The following is a 6000-nucleotide window of genomic DNA, read 5'->3' on the forward strand; positions in this document are numbered from 1 at the left end:
GGAAAGACTATTAACTAATATTATTAAGTAATATAGTCTTCGTGAAAATTCCCTCCACTGTAATACTTCATTGTTAATAGTACTTAGGAGTTTAAGGAAAGGTATACCTTTTTATTTCTTTAGCTTAGTCTCCTGGTACTTATAAAGAATCTGGACTATGCTTTATGATGCCAAAAGTCATTGGTCAGCCTGGTCAATTTGATTATAGAACAATTGTTTGGCATTGTGTAGACAAAACAGCCCATTGAAATATTCACATGCTATATGAAATATTCACATTCAGTTACTGTTGACATCATATGGGCATGGTCCAAGTGAATATTTAAATAGTAATTTAAAAAATCATTAGTTGAAACCATATTTGTTGATTATCTTGTATATACAGGAGTTTCTCTTATTTAACAGGTAGATGGCTTTGTATCAATCCCATCTTAGAAATCAGTAAACACAGATTTTTCTAACTGTGCAAAGGAAGTAAATACGTACAGGGCCAGAGGCAAAAGGCAACTTACAGATGACTTGGAAAACTGAGGCAGTGGCAATTCCTTTTGTGGTCTGTAGTGCCAGTGGGGTAGGCAAGATTTGGAAATGCTAACACTGGAGGCTGCAACTGTTGATCTGGCGTGTTTGTTTCCTAGGGCTGCTGGAACAAAATACCCAGGTGGGGGGGTAGGCATGCATTTTAAACTACAGATATTTATTGCCTTGCTGTTCTGGAAGCTGTTTTAGGTCAATGTTCTGCTGGAATAATTATAATTCTTCCCAAAGGCTGCAACCTTTGGTCTTCTGTAGTGTGCACTCATGTTCACAGAGTGGGGTGTGTGTGTGTGTGTGTGTGTGTGTCCATGTTTTCAACTTTATAAGAACATTTTATATGTACATAGAATTATATGTACATAGAATTAGGCCCACCCTATGTCAGTAGGATCTCATTTTAATTACTTAATGTAATCTCCAAATAAGGTACTGGGAAGTCAGGACTTCAACATATGAATAAGGGAACACAATTCAGCCTATAACATCTGATAGGAGATCATTGTCTCCTTCCCAGAAGTCTCTGAGAGCTCTGGAAAGTGCCATTATAGAGTGGATGCTTTGGGAGGAAGAAAAGGACAAACAAAGCAGAATCTACTGCTAACTGAACTCTAGAAACAGCTGATCCTGATTGTTTTCATGGAAGGCTCTGCTTTTCCTTAATGTGCCTCCTCCTCACATTTGGGAGAACTGGTACCAAAGCTGTTTTAAGAATCAAGACCCAAGAAAAATGTGAACTTTGGTGAAACACTCATATTTTTGAGATTGGAAGTTTTTTAGACCCCTCAGTTTGAAGACTATAATATAGGGATATGGCTACTTTGGGCGTTTCATATATTTTTCAGTTAAGCTAGAAGTTTTATGTCAGAAGACTCATGGTTATTTTTTTAGATCTAATTTAAAAATATTTTATTTATTTTCCTTTTTTGTTGCCCTTGTTTCTATCATTGTTGTGGTTATTATTGTTGTTGTTATTGATGTTGTTGTTGCTAGATAGGACAGAGAGAAGTGGAGAAAGGAGGGGAAGACAGAGGGGGAGAGAAAGGTAGATACCTGCAGACCTGCTTTACTGTTTGTGAAGCAACCCCCCCCCCACACACACACACACCCGCAGGTGTGTGGGAGGGAGCCGGGGGCCTCGAACAGAGATCCTTATGCCATGCCGGTCCTCGAGTTTCATGTCATACGCGCTTAACCCACTGTGCTACAGCCCGACCCACTTAACCTAATTTTTTAATGAACTTTCTCTCCAGAGATTAGGAGACAGCTCAACAGATAAAGCATGCGTTTACCATGTGTGAGGTCCTGAGTCCTATACTTGACACCACCATATACCAGAACTGAGCAGTACGGTAATCTCTCTCTCATGAAAATAAGTAAATACATCTTTTCAGTGAACAGGAAAAAGGGAGAATGGGAGACAGGAAGACTTCACTGGGCAGTGGTGGGGAAGTTCTGGTGCTGTGAAGTTTCTTTCTTTCTCTGAAATAAAAATAATGAAAACATTGGCCTCAGAGCAGTGAAATCATGCACTTACAGAAAAGAAAGAAAGAAAATGGAAGGGAACTGAAAATGGGTGATTGGCAGACCTAGGGGAGAGAGAATGAGAAGCCTGCAGTTCAGGCGAGGGTGAAGGACTAGATGCAGTACCAGAAGAAGCCTCAAGGGGGAACCAAAGAGAAAGCCACTCAGCTGGGTCCACACACATTGTCACCACTCTGGAATTGCTTCTGTTCTGTTCCCAGAGTCATGAGTCATATTTTTCCCTGCATCCAAGGCCTTAACTTTCTCTGCAGTTTTGCCATTGACCCCCTTCTCTTCTCACTCTGTGAACACCTGAAGAAAAGTCATGAAGCCGACATTGGCAGGACCTGAGACCCCAGCCAAGTCTAGAAACTATGCCAACCACGAACTCCTTCTGGTAAGGTTCAGAACTGTCAAATCCCTCTTCCCATCTATATAGGGAGAAGGGCAACAGGGACATGAGTGCCAATTGACAGATGCTAGGCCAGTTATTGTGAAACCCGAGTGGAATCAACCTGGGATAAAATATCTGTTCTCTGAAGATGGGCTTGAGCCTGGACTTCTACACTGTTTCTGCCTTTACCTTTAGTGTCTTACTAAACTTTTCTAGAAACCAAACCCATGCCATTCTCAGAAATAAAAGGAAAAAGCCACCAACGAGACAACCACCCTTACCTCGCAGGCCAGGCATGGGAGAAGGCAGCATGAACTGGTCTGAAATTCCAGTGAGAATCCAGTGCTGAGTAAGGGCAGGACTCCAGCAATGGTGAGAGGATTTTCACTTCATTCTTGCCTGGGCATTTCTTCAGAAGTGACTCTCAAACTCAGGTTATGGAATCAGCATTTCTGATGAAGTTGACTTGTGATGGTTTAAAATAAAACGGCACTGGCCCCCCTGAGTATTTTTAAATCACAATCTTTAATTCATTTTAAACTTCAGTAAGTATTATAGGCAGTCACGAACGTTTATTAAAAAGTAGCATGACCCACAAAGACTATAGTTAAGGACAATGGCACAGAGCAGAGTGAATCATTGTGTGAGACAGGGAAGACAGACCTTATGCATTTTGCATAATTACCCCTGAGAAGAACTTCTCTGAAGTATCAGGGAGTGAGTTCAGCCACTTAAATTGCCCTCTCCTAAGGGGAGAGGGCTTTATAAATCTGGGTGAAGCCTATGAACTCCCTCCCAGAAAATGTTTTTAAAAATAAAAAAAAAACAGAATCCATAGGACTACAAGAAAAAATCAGTATAGCTATCAAAGTATATTTATGAAAGAGGAAGAGAGTGAGAGCAGAGTAGCACTTCTTCATTTTATGTAGTGCCCACCTGCAAAGGTGCCTATGGTCTCCACTTGCAAAGCATGCCCTGTGAGCCAGCCTCTGACTACCTCTCTAAGTATTGTAGAAACCAGATCTTTGAGTAGAGAATATACTACGTACTTCTTTATTAACATGTTAAATGACAAGGCCTAGTGACGGCTCTAATAACTGCTGTAATTCTGAAGCAGTGAGGAGTGTTAACAGTATTTTCAGATTGCTGCAACAACTGAAATGTGATATGAAAACAACTGTGAATTTTATTGGTGAGAAAGTCACAGGCACTGCTAGAACTGATGAGATTTCTTGGACTGAGTTGAAGGGAATGTCAAATTTTAGTTAGAGATTGAAAATAAAATGGTAGAGTGTTCTCTTGTGGCTTAGGCAGTAGGGAAGCAGCTAGAGCAGTGGATTTGCAAGGATGAGGACCCTTGGCAGATCCCTGGCATCACATAAGCCAGAGTGGCACTCTGGTTATCTATCTCAATAAATAAATAAATAAATCTTTGTTTTTAAAGGTAAAATGTTTTCATCTATTAAGAACCTCTTGGAAAGTCGGGTGGTAGAGCAGCTGGTTAAGAGCAAATGGTGCAAAGCACAAGGACCGGCCTAAGGATGCCAGTTCGAGCCCCTGGCTCCCCACCTACAGGGGAGTTGCTTCACAGGCGGTGAAGCAGGTCTGCAGGTGTCTGTCTTTCTTTCCCCCTCTCTGTCTTCCCCTCCTCTCTCTACTTCTCTCTGTCCTATCCAACAACAATGACATCATTAACAATAATAACTACTAGAATAAAAAAGATCAAGGGCAACAAAAGGGAATAAATAAATAAATATTAAAAATTTAAAAAGAACCTCTTGTATGTAGGGGCTGGGCCATAATGCACCCAGTTGAGCACACTTGCTACCATGCACAGAGACTCAGGTTCAAGCCCCAAGTCCCCACCTGCTTCATGAGCAGGGAAACTTCACCAGTGGTGAAGCAAGTGCTGCAGGTGTCTCTTTTTCTCTTTCCCTCTACATCTTTCTCTCTATTCTATCAGATTACAAAAGGGAAAAAATCTTCTCCTGTATTGTATCCACAGACCTTATTGGGCCTGTAGGTTTAGAACTCCTGGCTACAGAGAAGAGATAAGAGGAGGTGAAACAGGGGCAAGCTAATGTCATAACTGAGGAGGGAGGCCAGACACTAACTAAGGTAGGAGCTCTGTTATTTGTCCCAAACACTATTTGTCCTTTCATGAATGGCCTGGAGTAGAAGTCCTTCTGGGTGTCAGAAACTAAATAGCAGAAGCTATTTCTGCATCCATTTGGACTCTTAGATAATGCCATATCCAGGAAATGGGACTGTGACTATTTTTTATTGTTATTGGCAGTGGTTTTGGTTCTTTTGCAGATTAATGGCCCCAGCCTGTGAGGGTTTCTGGCAATCCTTAGCTCTCAGCCTTCCTGCCCTGAAGCCACCATCACAAAGTGTCAAGTCTGTGTAATGTTTGTTTGCCTCCTTCTGAAGGTGCTAAGTGCAAATGGAAAAGCAGCATCAGATGCAAAGGGGAAGGTGCAAGGAAAAGAATCGGCTTCCCTGTTCTGAAGGTGCCACTGGGAGTTTAATTGCTAACACTTATGGGCCTCTGGCAGAAGGCCCCTTCTGCACTCCCTTAATCACAGTTCTCCTTTTGCAAACTGAGAGTGAGGTCAGGCCCTGCTAAGCATATCAGGGTGTGAGGAATAGTCACTCCCACCAAAGCATCTCCTTCCTTCTAGTCATGGTTATCTACACAGTTCACAGCGTGCCCACGAGCAAGCAGGATGCCTGGATGTGTGCCTAGGGAGATGTGGATGGTGAATGAGAGGGAGCACTGCAGGATGTGGGCCTGGCTGGCTGGGCCTCCGGTCTGGCTGAGATAGAGGCAGTCAGAGGATCTTGCAATGCACGACCTTTTTAGCTCTGTAGAGCCTTGTGAGCGCAGACAGTAGAGGATAACATAAGGTGATACAGGCTTGCGGTGGAGGGTCGCAGCCACTTGGACTAGACTTGTGGCAGATTTGCAGGTAGAGACCAGTGGCTGGATTCCAGAAGTACTTTAGAGGCAAACAACAGAACTTGCTGATGAATTAGATGAGAGGCTTGTGAGAAAGCTGCGTCTGGGATGACTCCTCCTTGCACATGGAGAGGAGTTTCTGAGTGATGGCAGACTACTGGGAAGAAATGGTGAGGAGCGGGATGCACGTCTTCCCTCCTCTGATACCTCCACTCCTGCTCAGTCCCAAATCAGAGACTTTGCTGGTTCCACTACCTCCTCAGTCTCCAGTTTTCCCTTGGAAAGCATTATGAGCCTGTTCGATAGAAGGCAGGGCTGGGTACAAGAAAGAGCTAGATCTTAGGGCCTGGGAGCTAGCTTGGTGTCTTAGGCACACCTGAGTGTTTGATTCATGTACTAGTGCTCCAGTTCTCTCTCAGAAAAACAAATGAATGCATTTTTAAAAAGAACTAGGATTTGAATCCCCCCCCCCAATTTACTTATATGACCTCCACTTTTTGTTCCTATGAACATCAGCTGCCTTTCATCTATGAAATGGGATGAAAAGTATTGGGTAGTTGGGAACATGGATATTTGTTTAGAAAAG

The sequence above is a fragment of the Erinaceus europaeus genome, chromosome X (assembly GCF_950295315.1).
Source record: "Erinaceus europaeus chromosome X, mEriEur2.1, whole genome shotgun sequence".
Lineage (NCBI taxonomy): Eukaryota > Metazoa > Chordata > Mammalia > Eulipotyphla > Erinaceidae > Erinaceus > Erinaceus europaeus.